Source organism: Salmo trutta, chromosome 34, assembly GCF_901001165.1.
Source record: "Salmo trutta chromosome 34, fSalTru1.1, whole genome shotgun sequence".
NCBI classification, from domain to species: domain Eukaryota; kingdom Metazoa; phylum Chordata; class Actinopteri; order Salmoniformes; family Salmonidae; genus Salmo; species Salmo trutta.
Window position 1 is genome coordinate 26,427,497 of NC_042990.1, and position 20,762 is coordinate 26,448,258.

General features: G+C 42.4%; 1 protein-coding gene across 1 annotated transcript in view; it reads left to right on the plus strand.

Moving 5' to 3' along the window:
- Nucleotides 1-2,201: 2,201 nt before the first annotated feature.
- LOC115173926 (protein tyrosine phosphatase type IVA 2) overlaps nucleotides 2,202-20,762 on the plus strand; it is a 40,577-nt gene continuing 22,016 nt past the window's right edge. Inside the window, exon 1 of the mRNA XM_029732442.1 lies at nucleotides 2,202-2,326. The gene's annotated coding sequence lies outside the window, so the exon portion shown is untranslated. The remainder of the gene's footprint in view (nucleotides 2,327-20,762) is intronic.

The window sequence follows — 20,762 nt, forward strand, 5'->3', positions numbered from 1 at the left end:
CATTCGTGTTGCTTTTTTTTCTAGATTCCATATCCATTTGAAACACATCACATTTGGTGACAGAGAGTATTAGTAGTGTAGGCTTACTGTCTGGGCCTTAGTATAAAACCAAGGTATGAATCAACACATAGACTGCTCACAGAACAGTATGCACTATACAAATAACTATAGAAGTCACTCTGGATAATAAAGACTGTCTGCTAAATGAATATGCTGGGGCTCCACCTACCCATGGCCCTTTATTAGCATAGGCCTTTGTTTTCTACAAAAACACACACACATCCATCATACATGGGAAGCAAAAGGTACTACTGTTCACAGACACATCTGGTTGGCCAAAGTTGTGTGGGCTATCAGCTGATTATAGCGAATGTAGATTATGTAAATCAGCTAGATAGCTGGTTAGCTAGTTAATTATGCTGTCCAAACAATCTATCTAGTCTTTACTTTTTGAGTTTGTTCTGCTGCTGACATAGAGAGCTTGAGACTATAAGATTCTATCTGCATTTTTGTCAAAATGTAGTTATTGACATAGCCTTGTCCTGTTCAATGTTCTCTACCTACACTAACGTTCAAAAGTTTAGGGTCATTTAGAAATGTCCTTGTTTTTAAAAGAAAAGCACATTTTTTGTCAATTAAAATAACATCAAATTGATCAGAAATACAGTGTAGACATTGTTAATGTTGTAAATGACTATTGCAGCTGGAAACAGCAGATTTTAGTTGAGTATCTGGAGCATCAGCATTTGTGGGTTCGATTACAAGCTCCCAATGGCTAGAAACAAAGAACTTTCTTCTGAAACTCGTCAGGCTATTCTTGTTCTGAGAAATGAAGGCTATTCCAATCGAGAAATTGCCAAGAAACTGAAGATCTTGTATAACGCTGTGTACTACTCTCTTCACAGAACAGCGCAAACTGGCTCTAACCCGAATAGAAAGAGGAGTGGGAGGCCCGGTGCACAACTGAGAAAGAGGACAAGTACATTAGAGTGTCTAGTTTGAGAAACAGACGCCTCACAAGTCCTCAACTGGCAGCTTCATTAAATAGTACCCGCAAAACACCAGTCTCAACATCAACAGTGAAGAGGCGACTCCGGGATGCTGGCCTTCTAGGCAGAGTTGCAAAGAAAAAGCCTATCTCAGACTGGCCAATAAAAATAAAAGATTAAGGTGGGAAAAAGAACACAGACACTGGACATAGGAACTCTGCCTAGAAGGCCAGCATTCCGCAGTCGCCTCTTCACTGTTGACGTTGAGACTGGTGCGAATGTGCATGTGCTAATTGAATCTCCGATTTCTTAGGCATTCGTCTCCAAATACTTATTAAAATGTATGGATTTCACAAAAAAAAGGCATGCAACAACAGTCGACAAACTTAGGTAGGCCTACACGGTAGGGGTTTAAGAATATACATTTTTTAAGTATAGACCGCAAAAACACTCGAAAGAGTTGGAGGTTCATTTCAAAAACTCTAGATGGCGCTCAACTCCGTGGAGTTACAAGCAGGCCTACATAGTTTAATGACAAGAACAATGTCCTGTTCAATGTGATGTTAGTTTCTCGTAAGAATCCCCATAATAAAGGGACAGTTCAATCAACCACTAGGGGGTGTGTATGTCCCACTATGAGAAAGTAAAATGGACCAAAAGAGAGGATATTTAAATTATTACACATAGAGTTACTATGATATGTTCTCTATTCATAACATGACGGTATATTTTTAATAGATGAGGTCAGTAAGCTATATGGGCACACATGTCTGTGTCAGATCCTTTTATATAGCCCAATCACACAAAACAAGCGATTTACCTCATCCCTTTAATGTTTGTTATATTATAACATTGATGGACGTAGAATACAGACTTGTATCACGGGTGACTTGGCTGGGGCTCGGTCATCCAACTAGGTGGATCAAAATGACTCACCACCTCGTGAGTCGTATTGCTCATCACTTCGTGGTTGGTGATGATGAGAGGATAACCAAACCATCCACTTACACATTTAAGCCGACTGTCTACTGCACAACCTGAAATAAACATTATACCTATCGAGGACTCCAATTTAATACATGAAAAAAATAGCACATTTTATACGTTATTGATGTTCTAAGTTATTTCAAAATCACCACTCGGTAGAGCTCAGCTGTCATCACTGGTCTTCTTGCGTGGCAGTGACGCAACGAGACTACCACCTTGAAACTCCTCCCAACAGTTCTGAGAGAACGCCACTTTTGAAGAGGAACAAGAAAGAGATCTGACAGCAGTTACTGCCCTCCATCCACATTCTCCGGTATAGTCACGGGATTTCAATGTTCAACCTGCTCTTTGTAAGTAAAAACATATTTTACAACGACGTGTTCGTATCGTTATACATTATGTCAAAAACATATTTCTGGACAGTTCGCGGGTCAATCTTCTTGGGGAGAAAGTAGCTAGCATTAGCCTGCTAACACGGGGTTATGGCAGCCATTGGCTAAACTCCTAAATAACATTCGGCGAAACTGCCGATGTGGAGAACGACATCTACGAATAATGTTGGCAAAATACCAAGGTCTGTCAAGTTAAACAAATAATGTATAGTGAACTACTAACTAGTAATTTCATCGAGAACATGTTACTAACCTCATTAGCCAGCCAGCTGTCCGTTTCCTGCGTACAGCTAGGTAAAGTAAGGGAGCAAGCAAGCTAACGAACAATACAGTATATTTTATGTTACTATAACGCAGTATTGTGATGTTATTTCATCTAGCTAAGCCAAGTTAGTCATCGACAAAAGGCCATCGATAAAAAGGTGTTGTTTATACTCTGATAGCTTTATGTTCGCGTTTTATTACGTTAAACGTTAGTTACACTAACAATAACTAACACATTTTTCTCTAATCTAGCCAGCTAATATTTACTCGTTTGACCCACAATACAGCCCAGTGTGAACCATTTTATTTTCTGAACTGCCTTGCTTGCAGCCGGCTAGTTAAAGTTAGCATAACGTTAGCAGGGTAGATGCATATAACGTTAGCTTGATGGAGAACGGGGCTAGTTAACGTTGGCTAACGTTAAACACAGCGGCCTATTTTACAAGACATGCGGATCCGTTTCTTGTGTCAATGTTCTCTTTTGTCTTCGATATGAATTAGCCGACCAAGAAAGCTTGTTAGCCAACACAATTTGCCTGCTTGCTAATTGCTAGCTCGCTGTATTGTAATTTGAACCTGGCTTCTACCTGCACTTGTTCCCGTTCTCGTGTATCTAACTAAGGTTAGCCTGGCTACGCAGTGTTGTACTGTAAACGTTGGTGTCTGGATTGGATGTCCAGCGTTTGGTTCGGTCCAGCCGTTAGCTACAGACATTGATGTAACAAGATAACGTTACCCAAATAAACATGTCTCCTGTTGCCAAGGCCTCACACACCCAGCCGAGTGAACGGCATCAATGTCATGTGGAATCGAGATTGGATGCGAACGTAAACTGTAATAGCTGTCGAATTTGATAACCAGGGTGGCTAAATCGAATAACTGATGCCTTTTCAGGCATGGTTGTTTTATTGGTCCAGGGTGCACGCATCACATTGGTCTTGTGTGCACGGTTCTTCTCGGAAGAAGGGGTCATGTCTTGCTAGCTAGTTTCCACTCACGCCAAAGCAATTTGTTCTACTCTTTGGTTTCTGAAACACTCAATCAACAAGTCAGACTAGTGAATTTGAGGAAATGCATTTAGGGCGGAAGTTGACTTTAACATATGACTATCTATCTAGCATCACATCAGCCATTCATGCCCCAGTCTCTTTGTCAGGGTGTTTTGGTCAGTCTATTTGCCGAGTGACTGACTACTACTAGCTACCATTTCTTGTGGGGCGGGAATGGGTTTTGTCTAGAAGGGATACATACTTTGTCAAAGTTTACTTTTGGTAGCAGGTTTATGAGAATTTAAGCAGCAGATTAGGACAATTAGGTTTATCTTAGGAAAAGGATTAGGGTTAGCAAAAAAACATGCCATCAATTTGACCAAAGCTGTATCCAAGCTATACATGACCTTGGAAAGGTGAATGGCCCATGGCAGCTAACTCAGCTCACTCAATGTGGGCGGATCAGTCAACGAGTAACTAGTGAAACAGGTAAGCTTACTCATTCCTGCTTATGAGTCATAACAAGGTGACCTATTTTCCCATGAACTTGTCAAGTGTAAAGTTGTGTATGTATATATGTATAGATCTCTCTGAGATATCACTGGGTACAAGACCTGCTTCGTTTTTTTACTGAACATAGCTTTGACTAATTATCAAAATAGGCCTTAGAATCAAATATATCAGAAACAATCTATCAATTCACTGACTGTTTCCTGTAGGTCATTGTTAGCTTCTTTATTCCTTCAAGCATGTTTCGTGTTGAAAGTAGATCACTGTTAACACTGATCTGCTTTATAATAAAGTTAATTGAGGTTTGAGGCTGGAGCCAGGTGCCTGCTCTGGAAATAACCATGCTCAGCCAGCCCACATGTTTACAGCCTGAAGCCAAGGGTGGCTCCTAGCCTGTGATAGCCAGGCAGGGAGGCCCTCATTCTCCAGATTCCATGTTGGTATCACAGCCAGCCCCCTGCGTCTGTAATATGTCCTCTGCTGTATATGCTTTGGATAGAGGTTGGCCTTGGTGCATCCATGCAAAAGAGACTGTGGTCTCAGCATGACTTCCCGCTCAAATAAAGGTTAACCTCTTACATCTACACGTTCCGCTAGCGGAACGTCTGCTCCAATATCCAATGATGGGCGGGGCGCGAAATTCAAACTCCTCTAAATCCGAAAACTTACACTTTTCAAACATATGACTATGTTACAGCTATTTAAAGACAAGACTCTCCTTTATCTAACCAAACTGTCCGATTTCAAAAAGGCTTTACAGCGAAAGCAAAACATTAGATTATGTCAGCAGAGTACCCAGCCAGGAATAATCACACAGCCATTTTTCAAGCTAGCATATCATGTCACATAAACCCAAACCATATCTAAATGCAGCACTAACCTTTGATGATCTTCATCAGATGACACACCTAGGACATTGTGTTATACAATACATGCATGTCTGTTCAATCAAGTTCATATTTATATCAAAAACCAGCTTTTTACATTAGCATGTGACGTTCAGAACTAGCATTCCCACCGAACACTTCCGGTGATTTTACTAAATTACTCACGATAAACGTTCACAAAAAGCATAACAATTATTTTAAGAATTATAGATACAGAACTCCTCTATGCACTCGATATGTCCGATTTTAAAATAGCTTTTCGGATGAAGCACATTTTGCAATAATGTAAGTACATAGCCCGGCGTTACAGGGCTAGCTATTTAGACACCCACCCAGTGTAGCCTTCACCAAAATCACATTTCCTATAAGAAAAATGTTCTTACCTTGCTTGTTCTTCATCAGAATACACTGCCAGGACTTCTACTTCAATAACAAATGTAGGTTTGGTCCCAAATAATCCATCGTTATATCCAAACAGCGACGTTTTGTTCGTGCGTTCTAGACACTATCCCAACGCTAAATCTCGGCCACGAGCATGACGCAAAATATGACAAAAAATTTCGAAATATTCCATTACCGTACTTCGAAGCATGTCAACCGCTGTTTAAAACCAATATTTATGCAATTTATCTCGTAGAGAAGCGATAATATTCCGACCGGGAATCTGCCTGTCTGTAAACTGAGGAAAAAAACAAAAGCCGGGGGCGGGGCGTGTCACGCGCCTAAGGCTTAGTCCATTGACTGACCACTCAGCATTTGCTCTCGTGTGCTTCAGCCAGGGCTTTGAATGACATCATTCCTGTTTTTCCCGGGCTGTGAGACTCCATTGTTGACGTGAGAAGTGTCACGTAAGAGCAGAGATCCTTTGTAAACGACAGAGATAATAAAGAAGGGCAAGAAATGTTCAGACAGGGTACTTCCTGAACAGAAGCATCTCAGGTTTTTGCCTGCCATAGGAGTTCTGTTATACTCACAGACACCATTCAAACAGTTTCAGAAACTTTGGAGTGTTTTCTCTCCAAAGCTAATAATTATATGCATATTCCAGTTTCTGGGCAGGACTAATAATCAGATTAAATCGGGTACGTTTTTTATCCAGCCGTGAAATTACTGCCCCCTAGATGTAACAGGTTAAATAAAAAATCCCAAATCAAAGGCATCCTGGCCTATTCCCTACATTGTACAAACATTTTGAGAGCCATCGCTCTAGGATCATCTCACCTGCCCAAAATCTTTGTTTACACAAGCTGCGACTGAATTGTCTGCTTTGAACACAGATAGTCAAGTCTTCTCAATGCTGGATGGTACTAGACATTGCTGTCGTTCATTGTCATTTTGTGTACATTACTACTTGACCGTACAGTTGTAGCCAGAATTGCATATTTTATTGTCAAAGTGAGTGTGTCTTTTGTATGGGAAAAGTGATTGGGTGGCGTATGTGGCACATTCGGCACTTCACTAGATGGTGTGACATTTCACACTCAGAAGATGGGTCCTCTATATTATCTGCATAAAGAAAGACGAGCGTGACAACAGGGGAAGTCGTCAGCCTTGGTTACCGTAACTGAGAAACCTGAGACTAGTACAGTAACATGAGGCTAGGCAAGGGTCACTGGGGGGGCCAGGAGCTGTCTGTGTAGCTGGCGTCAGGCCCGGTTTGACCACTGGGTGCCTGTGTCTGTTGAAAGGTGTGGTTGATGAGCTTGTAATGTGTTCTAGTCTAACTGGTGTAAAATATTATTTAAATGTCTTCATACCCCTGGGGCTCTGACTGGAGGGATGGAGAGAGATCACTAACCTCTGGTTTGGTGTGTGTTGGGGGGAGGAGAGGATGCTGTGCACTCACTGCCCCTTGAAAGCCATTGCTCTCTCCCCTATGACATCCTAATCATAACTATTAATTAGATACATTAGCAATATCTACATATCTGACCCTGTATCAGTAGTTACTGTTTACCTACACCCCTTTGACACTGGGTATTATTCCTCTGTTATAGGCACTGTTGGTTGTTTATAACCCCTGTTATAAAGAGGGCATGGAGGGCTAGCCAGCACTGACACCCCTTCTGGATGCTGCTCCTACCTGCTTGTATAGGAATACAGGATCTTCTATTGTCATAGTGTTTACAGCAACCATCTCCTCAGTTAGACAGAATCTGGTTAAAAACATCATGCTACTCAATAGGTAGTCTATTGTGTGCTGTCTGGCAATGGTGTTGACAAAAAAAAAAGTCTAGAACCTGTGGTGATAAAATGCAGTGACTGTGTTTTAGAAAAGCGGGGTTGCTTAGACGTGGCTTTCGCTTCCATTCTCTTGTATTCAACCAGCTTATTAAAACGCATGAGTTGTGTGGCTCCTCACAGCCTCTGGCCACAGACCATGTGCACTGACTCACTGAGGAGCAGACCTGGAGCCCGTCGGAGTAGTAGGATGATGAAAGTAATCTCCAGGAAACTGATCTAAGGTCAGTTTCTTCCTTTTTACCACCCTAATAAAACACATTGGGGTCTGTGGAAGCTAAGATGATCCTAGATCTTTTAAGTAAGCCTTGTCCAAGCCAGAATTGCCCATAGGGCAGGAGCCTATCTCCTGTTTCTCAAGCGAGAGGCAGCTTGATGTGCAAGTACTCCCACTGGACTGTATGCTAAGTTTTAGATCTGTGCCTAAAAGCACCTTCTACCTACAATGAGCTTCTCTCTCTTCTCTATCCCTGCACCTTATGACGCTACGCCTCCTGCTTGTCAGTGTAAATATTTAAAAGGATCACTGCTGCTCCTCTGATCTCTTCTTGAGGGACAGGATCTGGCCCTGTTGGAACTCCTGTCTCTCACCTCCCTGGAGATACCCACCCGTCGTTATGGCAACAGGTATTCCTTGTTCTGTCTGTCTGGAGTCTTGGGTCCTCAGGTTGTGATTGCATGGGCTAGGCCAACCGCTAATGCTTTGCCTGGCCATGGATGAATGACTTGATTAGAGAGTTAGCTTAAGGCTGCTTTCTCAAGGTGATTGGTCTTATAGGATTTTGATGCATAATATACAGTACCAGTCAAAAGTTTGGGAACACCTACTCATTCAAGGGTTTTTCTTTATTTGTAGAATAATAGTAAAGACATAAACTATGAAATAACACATGGAATCATGTATTATACAAAAGTGTTAAACAAATCAAATCAAATATATTTTAAAGTAGCCACCCTTTGCCTTGACAGCTTTGCACACGCTTGGCATTCTCTCAACCAGCTTCACCTGGAATGCTTTTCCAACAGTCTTGAATTAGTTCCCACATATGCTGAGCACATGTTGGCTGCTTTCCCTTCACTCTGCAGTCCAACCCAAACCATCACAATTGGGTTGTGGGGTGATTGTGGATGCCAGGTCATCTGATGCAACTGTCCATCACTCTCCTTGGTCAAATAGTCCTTACACAGCCTGGAAGTGTGTTGTGTCATTGTCCTGTTGAAAAACAAATGATAGTCCCACTAAGCACAACCCAGATGGGATGGCATATCGCTGCAGAATGCTGTGGTAGCCATGCTGGTTAAGTGTGCCTTGAATTCTGAATAAATCGCAGTGTCACCAGCAAAGCACCCCCACACCACCACCTCTGTGCTTCACCTTGGGAACCAGACATGCGAAGATCATCCGTGCACCTACTCTGTGTCTTATAAAGACACGGCGGTTGGAACCAAAAATCTCAAATTTGGACTCATCAGTCTAAAGGACAGATTTCTACCGGTCTAATCATGTCCATTGCTCGTGTTTCTTGGCCCAAGCAAGTCTCTTATTGCCGTTCTTTAGTGGTGGTTTCTTTGCAGCAATTCAACCATGAAGGCCTGATTTCACGCAGTCTCCTCTGAACAGTTAGTTGATGTTGAGATGTCTGTTACTTGAACTCTGTGAAGCATTTATTTGGGCTGCAATTTCTGAGGCTGGTCATGCTAATGAACTTTACCTATGCAGCAGCGATAACTCTGGCTCTTCCATTCCTGTGGCGGTCCTCATGCGAGCTAGTTTCATCATATAACTTGATGGGTTTTTGCACTTGAAGCAACTGTCAAAGTTCTTGAAATTTTCTGGATTGACTGACCTTCATGTCTTAAAATAATGGACTGTCATTTCTTTATTTGAGCTGTTCTTGCCATAAATCAAATGATTTTGTCTTTTACCTAATAGAGCTATTTTCTATATACCAACCACTACCTTGTCACAACACAACTGATTGGCTGAAACGCATTAAATTCCACAAATTAACTTTTAACAAGGGACACCTGTTAATTCCAGGTGACTACCTCATGAAGCTGGTTGAGAGAATACCAAGAGTGTGCAAAGCTTTCATCAAGGCAAATTGTTGCTACTTTGAAGAATCTCAAATATAAAGTATTTCATTGAACACTTTGGGTTACTACATGATTCTGTGTTATTTCATACTTTTGATGTCTTCACTATTAAACTACAATGTAGAAAATAGTACAAATAAGAAACCCTAATATGAGTAGGTGTGCCAACCTTTGACTGGTACTGTAGTTATGGTGAATCTTGGTGGTGGGAACCTAATTTAGGTTTGTCACAATACCAGTATTGTGATACTCTGGTGTCGTGGCAAGGAAACAAAACATGAAGCAGATCAATTTCTTGAGAAAAACAGTCCTAATGTTAGAAACAAACAGAATTATGTTGTCACATGGAGTCACATTTTGTTTATTTTTCAAGCTAGGCTCCTGAGTGGCGCAGCAATCAGGGCACTGCATCCGAGTGCTAGAGGCGTCACTACAGACCCTAGTTCGATTCCAGGCTGTATCATAACCGGCCATGATCGGGAGTCCCATTGTGCGCCGCCCTATTGGCCTAGCGTCATCCGAGTTTGGCCGGGGTAGGCCGTCATTGTAAATAAGAATTTGTTCTTACTGACTTGCCTAGTTAAATAAAGGTACAAAAAAAAAAACTCCACAGGTTTGTCTTGGCAATGATTTTGCACATGTGCCCATGAATGTGTTCCGAGAGGAATAGCTTTGTTTATTTTATGTCTCCCTCCATGTTAATATTAAATCCTTTGGTCTAATGTGGTTATGACAACTTGTTCCAATGTTGCTTTTCCACTGAGACTTACCCCCACCAGTAGGCTTCTAATGTTATTGTGCTTCCAGCAGGAGTGTGACACTGAAGACTTGTGGTGAGCAGAATCAACATCTGCATCATTCAGGACTGTTGCTTTGTCACACGGTGTTAAAGTCCACAGTTGGCCGTTATGTAACTGACATCTGAATAGTACCCAAGGCCTTGCCTTGGCTCCAGGTTAGAGCAGGCCCACCGGAGCTATTGCTTGGTGAGACACGGGTGCTGGCCTATGTATATGGAAACAGTGGGTCGCGTTAACACAGAATTCTGCGTTTTTCACACACAAGAAAAGATAACGCACATATCTTGCTTAGAGGTCAACCGATTAATTAGGGCTGATTTCAAGTTTTCATAACAATCGGTAATCGGCATTTTTGGACATCGACTATGGCCGATTACATTGCACTCCACGAGTTGACTGCGTGGCAGGCTGACTACCTGTTATGCGAGTGCAGCAAGGAGCCATTGTAAGGTGCTAGCTAGCATTAAACGTATCTTATAAAAAACAATCAATCTTAACATAATCACTAGTTAACTACACATGGTTGATGATATTACTAGTTTATCTAGCTTGTCCTGCGTTGCATTTAATCGATGCAGTGCCTGTTAATTTATCATTGAATCATAGCCTACTTCGCCAAATGGGTGATTTAACAAGCGCATTCGCGAAAAAAAAGCACTGTCGTTGCACCAATGTGTACCTAACCATAAACATCAACGCCTTTCTTAAAAATATATACTTCTGTATTGATTTTAAACCTGCATATTTAGTTAATATTGCCTGCTAACATGAATTTCTTTTAGCTAGGGAAATTGTCACTTCTCTTGCGTTCTGTGCAACAGAGTCAGTGTATATGCAGCAGTTTGGGCTGCCTGGCTCGTTGCGAACTGTGTGAAGACTCTTTCTTCCTAACAAAGACAGCCAACTTCGCCAAACGGGGGATGATTTAACAAAAGCGCATTTGCGAAAAAATCACAATCGTTGCACAAATGTACCTAGCCATAAACATCAATGCCTTTCTTAAAATCAGTACACAAAGTATATATTTTTTAAACCTGCATATTCAGTTAAAAGAAATCCAGGTTAGCAGGCAATATTAAACTAGGGAAATTGTGTCACTTCTCTTGCGTTCATTGCACGCAGTCAGGGTATATGCAACAGTTTGGCCCGCCTGGATCGTTGCGAACTAATTTGACGTAATTATGACATAACATTGAAGGTTGTGCAATATAACAGGAATATTTTGACTTATGGATGCCACCCGTTAGATAAAACACAGAACGGTCCCGAATTTCACTGAAAGAATAAATGTTTTGTTTTCGAAATGATAGTTTCCGGATTTGACCATATTAATGACCTAAGGCTCGTATTTCTGTGTTATATTATAATTAAGTCTGATTTGATAGAGCAGTCTGACTGAGCCGTGGTAGGCAGCAGCAGGCTCGTAAGCATTCATTCAAACAGCACTTTACTGCGTTTGCCAGCAGCTCTTCGCAATGCTTCAAGCTTTGCGCTGTTTATGACTTCAAGCCTATCAACTCCCGAGATGAGACTGGCAATACCAAAGTATCTATTAGATCATCCAATAGTCAAAGGTATATGAAATACAAATGGTATTTCAAATGGTAAACTTCAATTTAAAACTTCTTACCTGGGAATATTGAAGACTCATGTTAAAAGGAACCACCAGCTTTCATATGTTCTGAGCAAGGAACTTAAACGTTAGCTTTTTTACATGGCGCATATTGCACTTTTACTTTTCAAGATTTTGTTTTTGCATTATTTAAACCAAATTGAACATGTTTCATTTATTTAAGACTAAATTGATTTTATTGATGTATTATATTAAGTCAAAATAAGTGTTCATTCATTATTGTTGTAATTGTCATTATTACAAAATATATAAAAATCGGCCGATTTAACTTCTTATGGATACGTGGGACGGTAGCGTCCCACCTGACCAACATCCGGTGAAATTGCAGAGCGCGAAATTCAAAAATACTAAATTCAAATATTTAACATTCTTGAAAATATGTGTTATACATCAAAATAAAGCTAAACTTCTTGTTAATCCAGCCAAGGTGTCAGATTTCAAAAAGGCTTTACGGCGAAAGCAAACCATGCGATTATCTGAGGACAGCACCCCGCATACAAATGCATGACAAATCATATTTCAACCAGGCAGGTGCAACACAAAAGTCAGAAATAGCGATATAAAAAATGCCTTACCTTTGAAGATCTTCTGTTGGCACTCCAAAAGGTCTCAGTTCCATTACAAATGGCCCTTTTGTTCGATAAAGTCCTACTTTATATCCATAAAAACTCAGTTTAGCTGGCGCGCTTCAGTCAATAATCCACCGATTTCCCTCCTTCAAAATGCATACAAAATGAATCCCAAACGTTACCAATAAATTTATCCAAACAAGTCAATCAACGTTTATAATCAAACCTTAGGTATCCTAATACGCAAATAAACGCTCAAATTTAAGACAGAATCGTTATTGTCTTTACCAGAGAAAAATACCAAAGAACACGCTTTGTCACGCGCTTGGAAACACTACAGCCAAAATGGGAGCCACCTAGAAAAACTACAATTTCTTGCTCATTTTTCCAAAAACCAGCCTGAAACTCTTTCTAAAGACTGTTGATATCTAGTGGAAGCCCTAGGAACTGCAATCGGGCACGATTTTGCCCTATTATAAAAGTGCCAGCCATTGAAATCAGTGGTAGGATGATTTTTTTGGGGGGGGGGGGGGGTTTGTCCTCGGGGTTTCACCTGCCATTTCAGTTCTGTTATACTCAGACAGCTTTAGAAACTTCTGTGTTTTTGATCCAAATCTAACAATTATATGCATATCCTAGCTTCTATTTACTTTGGGCACGCTTTTCATCCAGACGTCAAAATACCGCCCCCTATCCCAAAGAAGTTAATCGGTATCGGCTTTTTTTGGCCGTCCAATAATCGGTATCGGCGTTGAAAAATCATAGTCGGTCGACCTCTAATCTTGCTGCGTTTTGTAAACGCAGATCCAAAATGCTTCTGCTCGGCATCAGACAATTTGTTCTTCAGTTGCGCTTTTCCACTCGGATGTGAAGTCACACCAATCCTATTAAAGGCCCAACACACTCTTTCAGCATGTGTAGGACAAGACAGCGGACCTGGTCTATAATTTCTGAGGCTGGTCACTCTAATGAACTTTTCCTCTGCAGCAGAGGTAACTCTGGGTCTTCTTTTCCTGTGGCGGTCCAAATGTTATTTGAAATTGTTTCAAATACTTTTTTAGCTGGGCTTGATTGAGTTTGATTTACACAATGGAACCAATGGAGAAGTCCCAAAAGAGCAAACACCATCCACCTGACACCCCCAGACAGTAAAGCAAACACTCAAAGCATTGGAAAGATTTGAAACAGTATTTGAACCCAGGTCTGCAGGACAGGTGTTGGGTGATCTGCCTTCCCTTCCACCTTTGTCTGGCCAAGGCTGGTTACGGGGCTTGGCCCAGGGTGCTGGCCTTCTGGATGGGACTTGATTAGATTGGTGACAGGAGATTATAACTCATTAAAGAACCCTAGGGCAGCTGCCTGGTGACTGTCCCCCCCCCCCCCAGCCCATTTTCCTCCACAATGACATTATTTGGCATGCTCTGAGGGGGAGAGACTGGGAAGAGAGTGTTCTCTCGCTTCACATGTTGCAGACTACTTTGACAACTGTGTTACTTGTGCCTCTCACCTTTTCACTCCCCCTTTCAGTCACTGGGGGGGTGGGAGGGTTTTCACTCCCCCTTTCAGTGAGGGTGGGGTAGTTTTCACTCCCCCCTTTCAGTGAGGGTGGGGTAGTTTTCACTCCCCCCTTTCAGTGAGGGTGGGGTAGTTTTCACTCCCCCCTTTCAGTGAGGGTGGGGTAGTTTTCACTCCCCCTTTCAGTGAGGGTGGGGTAGTTTTCACTCCCCCTTTCAGTGAGGGTGGGGTAGTTTTCACTCCCCCTTTCAGTGAGGGTGGGGTAGTTTTCACTCCCCCTTTCAGTGAGGGTGGGGTAGTTTTCACTCCCCCTTTTCAGTGAGGGTGGGGTAGTTTTCACTCCCCCTTTTCAGTGAGGGTGGGGTGGTTTTCACTCCCCCTTTTCAGTGAGGGTGGGGTGGTTTTCACTCCCCCTTTTCAGTGAGGGTGGGGTGGTTTTCACTCCCCCTTTCAGTGAGGGTGGGGTAGTTTTCACTCCCCCTTTTCAGTGAGGGTGGGGTAGTTTTCACTCCCCCTTTTCAGTGAGGGTGGGGTGGTTTTCACTCCCCCTTTTCAGTGAGGGTGGGGTGGTTTTCACTCCCCCTTTTCAGTGAGGGTGGGGTGGTTTTCACTCCCCCTTTTCAGTGAGGGTGGGGTGGTTTTCACTCCCCCTTTTCAGTGAGGGTGGGGTGGTTTTCACTCCCCCTTTTCAGTCACTGGGGGGTGGGGTGGTTTTCACTCCCCCTTTTCAGTCACTGGGGGGTGGGGTGGTTTTCACTCCCCCTTTTCAGTCACTGGGGGTGGGGTGGTTTTCACTCCCCCTTTTCAGTCACTGGGGGGTGGGGTGGTTTTCACTCCCCCTTTTCAGTCACTGGGGGGTGGGGTGGTTTTCACTCCCCCTTTTCAGTCACTGGGGGGGGGGGGGGTTTCACTCGTGGTTTACTGAAGAACCTGGGATGAAACTCTGGTGTTTCTGCTCAGGATGGAACACGTCAACAGTAACTTGGTGTTCCATTTAAAAATGTTAGAATGTTCAAATTACTCCGACCTGGGCTAGGTGAATGTTCAAATCGTGACTGCTTCCCAAATGACACTATTCCCAATAAAGCACACGAGTGTTGTACCATAGAGCCCTGGTCAAAAGTAGTGCGCAATAGGGGAAGTGTGCATTTTGGGACACTTGCTGTGTTTCACCAGAATGGTTTACCACACCTCTTATTAAAATGGTACAGGACATTCTGACTTATTTAGTCTAATCCTCCTCCACCCTTCTCTGTGGCTAGTATCTTTGTTTTGTTCTTTATCATTTTGAATTGCCTTTGACTTGCAAATGGGAGGCTTGATTTGAATCTAGGTAAATTAAATTCCCCCAGATTAATTGGATGTGGTGTAAGGCCCTAGATCAGATAAATGTTACATGAGAAAGGCAAGCCACTGTCTGCTGAAGGGGAATGTTTGTGTCCTTGTTCTAGCCGCTACCAGAGGCTACCTTGGCAGCTGTGAAATTGTGGCCTTGTACAGTACCTGGTGTTCAATTAATTACTCCGATATACAATTAAATCATTGTAATTGTACTACATGTGATGTCAGACAAGCATTGTTGTAGTTTGATTTGTTTATGTACAATATTGCTACAGTTGAGAGGTTTCATGTTAGGCCTAATTTTTTAGAAAGATGAGAGAGCATCAGAAAATTAGTTTTGATCAGTCCGGGAAATTCAAGTGCTGGAAACATGTTTGCTCACTATTTAAAGATGGAGAACAAGCTATAGAATGAAAAATACTGGAGTTTTGGCGCAGGAACAGTGGACTAGCACTAGCTAATGCTAGTAGCACATTTTTTAAATTAAATTTGGTAGCCATGCTTTCTGCCTTGAACCCCGTTTAATTTCTCCTTCTGTCGGGCCAAAGCCTGATTTCTTTCAGCCTTTGCCAGAGAAAGAGCAGCCTCTCTCCCCCAAGTGCTATCGTAGGCCTTTCATCGTCATTAGGTTATCTAGCATCTCTCCCATCGTAGTGGGATAGATTGGCTAACTGAATGTTTTTAAGGTCATGTGTTCAGAGAACACTGACTTCACATTTTCTCTCTACTGCCCGGTTTCAAATCAACCCTAACTGTTGTCTAACTCATTAGCTATGTTGAGGCTTAGGGTTGTTTTCTAGACATCTCTGTTCAAAGATTCCTTGAATCAGGAGGGAATAAGCTCTAAATCTGGGTATCCTTGAATTGTTATTTCTGGAAAACCTGGACATTTTGGGACAGTTACTACAATTTTGCAACTGTTGAGGCTTTTGAGTTCCTGTCCATGCTCTGTCCATGCTGTATGTTTAGGTCTCTCTCTAGGGCCTATGCTCTGGGCCAGGTGTTTACTTGTTCTAAGAGGTGTTAATAGGCCTGGCGATGGGAGGCAGGACTTGTGGTGAACCAACCACAAACCTGGGAGCTCTTCAAAGAATGCTATAGCTGGAAGCACTCATGGAATGCATATGTGTTTGTGTGGAATATTTAGCGGAATAGGCTGTCCCCCCCCCCCCCCCACATGTTCAAATACAGTACTACACCCACGTGCAGGCTAAAGTGGTATGGGTGTTTTTAAATGCCATTGTCAAGCGTATCATGTTTTTGTGTGATCAGTGGTCCTGCTAATAACTTGTTTTCTTTGTATCATTAATTGTTGCCATGCCGCAATGTAACAATGCAATCCTCTTAAATTCTTGTTGCCCATAGCAGTGTATTTCTGATTAACATTTGGAGGCCAAGGCTCTTTTAAGGACTTGGGCAAATATTAGCTCGTTCTGACAGTTGTATCTGGCATGCTAATTAAGCTAACAGGAAGTGGTGCTAACTGGACCTTGCCCAGGGGGATGTTAAATATTTATTAGACTACTACCTGTCTTGGTTGAGAGTCAGGGAGGGCAAAGTAACCCACCCTTTCATCCTGCCTGAAAAGGCCTCTGGCTCATGGCTATCTTTGGTTTTAATTTTGGGTATTTATACCTCTAGACTGACTGGGATAGTGCCTGTCCCTTGTGGTAGTCTGAACTAAAATAGTCCCTAGTCTACACAAACACAGAGCTACTGATTCAGACCGACTGAATCCAATCACCACCACAACCTACAACACTGGCCCTGTGTTCCTGTGGGAGGGAGATCTCAGTAGCCTGTTTATTGTAGCACCTTGCATGCAGGTACACACTGGATTAAAGACTCTCGCTCTACCTTAGACATGCTGTTTTTTGCGGTTTCTTACTCGCTCTCACTCACGAAACTCAGAGTTAATCACTGAACCTGATAGTGGGTTTTGACTAAGCTATAGATTTACCTTACACACACGTTAATGCACACTGACGTACCCACCTCAAGTACCATCTCCCACCCTTACACCTATTCTATAGACCCTACCAGCCTGACTGTGACTACTTTTGGCGCAATTCCACTAGAGCAACCAAGCTGTGCCGGAACCAGAACGAACTAGCCTTGTTGGTTCTTGCTTGTTTTCCCATTTGCCATGGAACTGGAAACAGGACCAGGTTTAATTTGCTTAGTGATGATTTTAAGACGGCGGCCAATTGCGCAGTTCATCAGCGACATTGTGATCCCTCTGTGACTATAATTTTTTTTTTAAGTATGGAGGAGGGTGCGCTAGAGGCGTTAACCAGGAGTTTTGTGCCACCCTTTTAATCTTTGCTCGTGGGCAGCAATGGAACCTGAATGAAAGGAGACAGCTGAAAAGAGACAGAACTACACAGCGTAACTTATCATGCGAGGAGAGGTTCACTTCAGCCGGTTGAAAGACCATTTTACGCGTCGCAAGAAACGCTCGAGAGGTATATTTATCTGTTTAGCTAGCTGTTATGTATCTGTCTTTTGAATTGTTCAAAACTTATTTGGAATGACAGCTATTACAGTTGCCTGCAATACAGTATTACTCTTGCAATACGGTATTACTCTTGCAATACGGTATTACTCTTGCAATATGCTGTGTGAGCTAGGCCTTTAGGAGGTAAGTGCAGTGTATCTATTTAGCTAGCTAGCTACATAATGTGTCTGTCTTTGTGATGGATATATATTGTTCATACCTGTTCCTAAGCCTACATCATGCACGGCATACTGCAAGAGTAATATTGCAGGACTGTACCTTATTGCGAGTGTAATAGCTAGCTGTTCTCATTTCAATACTGTAAGATTAATTTAGCAGAACAGTCTTATGAGAAACACTTCCTGACCTAATCAGATGATAATTAAGCAACTATATTACCTCCAACTATGCTATGGTGAGTTGTGTCCCATTGACAAATAAACACAATACTTTTTTTTTTAGATTTTCTCCATCCTCTCAGAGACACCCAACTCCACCAACACCCTTTGGACAACAAAGCACCTGGACCAACAACAGAACTACTAGCATTACAAACCAACCCTAGTCCATTAGCTCAGTGGTTTTTCCCTTTGGTTACGAAATCCCCTATCACATGATTTTACCTGTAGGGATTATTAAAGCCCCAATATATTCCCTGGTGTTTATTTTTTTTTACTCCTTGTGAATAACCTACTATATAATTGTATCTTTTTTGTCTGACCAATGTTTGATTGTTGTTTAATAAGTGTCAATCATGGTATGCCTAATCTTTATTTCCTACATTTTAAAATGTATTTCCTACATTTTAGAAGTTTATTGCTCCAAAATCTGTACATTATTTTCTTTGTTTAACAATAGGCTAAATTCAGTGAATAGTAATTGAAAGCAACATTCACAATGCTCTTGGTGTAGTAAAATAAAAATGTACATTAGAACTTCAGCCAGTTTAGTGACATGTCTGCCGCTGGTGTCTGACATCCTTTTATGGCTTGGACAAACTGTTCAAATACAGCTATGAAGCTGTTTAAATGAGGCGATCTGGGCCGTCTCAGCCTCCCTGGCTGTCCTGTCTGCTGCACTGGCTGGCTGCTGCCTCATCTTAACGCAGCTGATTTGAAGTGCTGATCCTGCTGCTGCTGCTGGTCCTCAAGTGTCTCCAGGTATGAGGCTTCTGCCTCCTCATGAAATTCAGGTATTCGCTGGTTGTGCTCTTCCCAGAGAAAATATGTAGGCAGACGTAATGACATGTACAGTTCAGGAATGATAAGATAGTCCATAGCAGTCCTGCTGATCATGTCCTGACATGTCTCATATTTTATTCCCTCAGTCTTTATGAGCGGCCCTAGGAGGGAGTGCGGTGAAGAAACCAGAGGCTGTGTACAGTTCTTGGTTGTGAGCTACTGTGTTAGCCTAAATGACTCCAGTAAGGCAGGGGGAGGGGCAGTCAGTAGTACAACTTCCTGTAACTTTGCGTATCCACGTCACGACATGATTCTCTCTGGACTCTCGCCCAAGCCCAGCCAGAACAGAAACTTCAGCCAGTGAGCACTGCTACCTTCGAGTATGCTTTGGTTTTGTTATGGTGTTAAGAACAAATGGCAAATGTGCGTAAACATCTACCTCTGGTGCCGAAGGTTGCATGTTGGAATCCAGCGATAAAAGTAGTTATTTCGATTTGTTTTGTATCCCAAACCTTACATTAACCATTTGAGTTAATGCCTTAACTTAATAACCCTAACCTTAAATTGACTTAATACATAAACTTAACCTTAAACACATACCTCGAAATTTGACGTTTGAGAAAAATGTGCAAATATAGGCCACTACCAAATGATGTTGGTAGTAGCCTATATTTGGTAGTGGCCTTTTGCTTTTTCTCCTTTGCTATGTTCTTTTGCTCCCTCGTGTGGTTTTGCTCTCTTCCCCCTCTCTCACTTGCACGCTCTACTCTCATGTTCCCCCTCTTCTTTATTCCCGCTCTTGCTCATGTGCACTCTGCACCACCTCTCCCTTTCTTGGTCTTGTGCATGTGCTCTTTTGCACAATCTTGCTCCTTCATGTTGTCTCGCCTGCTCTCTCCCACCCTCTTTGGCAGTTTTATTTTTTATCTCACTCACACCCTCCTATCTCTCACATCCCTTTTTGTTTTCTCATCTTATTTTTCACTGCTCTCTGTCTCCTGCCCTCCATCTTGTGTAAAATGGAAATCTAAAGATCCTGTTGAGTGCATACTACACAAAGAGAGATGAGTGGAATGTCAGTGGCGTTTGTTCTTAAATGCCACTGGAATGAAGTGGACCCTTGTCAGTGTCCTCCAGCCTTGTGTTGTATTCGATATGCAAAACATTTAGCAAATTAAAAATTACCATTTCTCATTGGACTAGTCGATGTAAACCCTCCCTGTTTTCTTGCGTTTTGCGCCTAATGAATACGACCCTGTGTTGCTCTGGAGGAATAACCAGGTGAGTGAAAAGAAAGAAAAAAAACATTGGTACTAGTCTGAAAAGCCCTACTCCAGTCAATTCCTTGGCCTACCTGTCTGTCCACAAAACAAACTGAGATCGTATTCTTGCTACATGGTGTCTCCATATCGTTTGTGTTTGTGCCAATGCTAGTCCAATCGGGAATGCTCCATGTCACCTTGGCTCCATATAGTGGTTACATGCACTGCCTGGGTGGGGGGTGTATATGGGGTCATGTGCTTGTGGTGAGGTATGTTGGTGTATCTGTTAGCAGGGGGGTGGAGGAGATCAGGGAATCTGCATTTACAAACAGAGGTCTAAGGATGTAGCACTGTCAAGCTGTTGGCAAGGTGTCAGCTTTTGAGAGCTGCTATCTGTTAGATATTAGTTTTTTCTCTCTCGATCGTTGTAAGTGCCACTAGGCCATGCACCTGTGTGACCTTTGAAACATTTAGGCCTAGGTCCTCATTTTGCCACTGAATCTAAATAAAGTAGGGTAATCAGTCTGTGGGTGTAAGCAGAGTGTGAGTTGGCAGGACACTTATCTCCCTCTTGGCGTGTTGATCTTCTCCTTGTCCCCCAGCCCAAG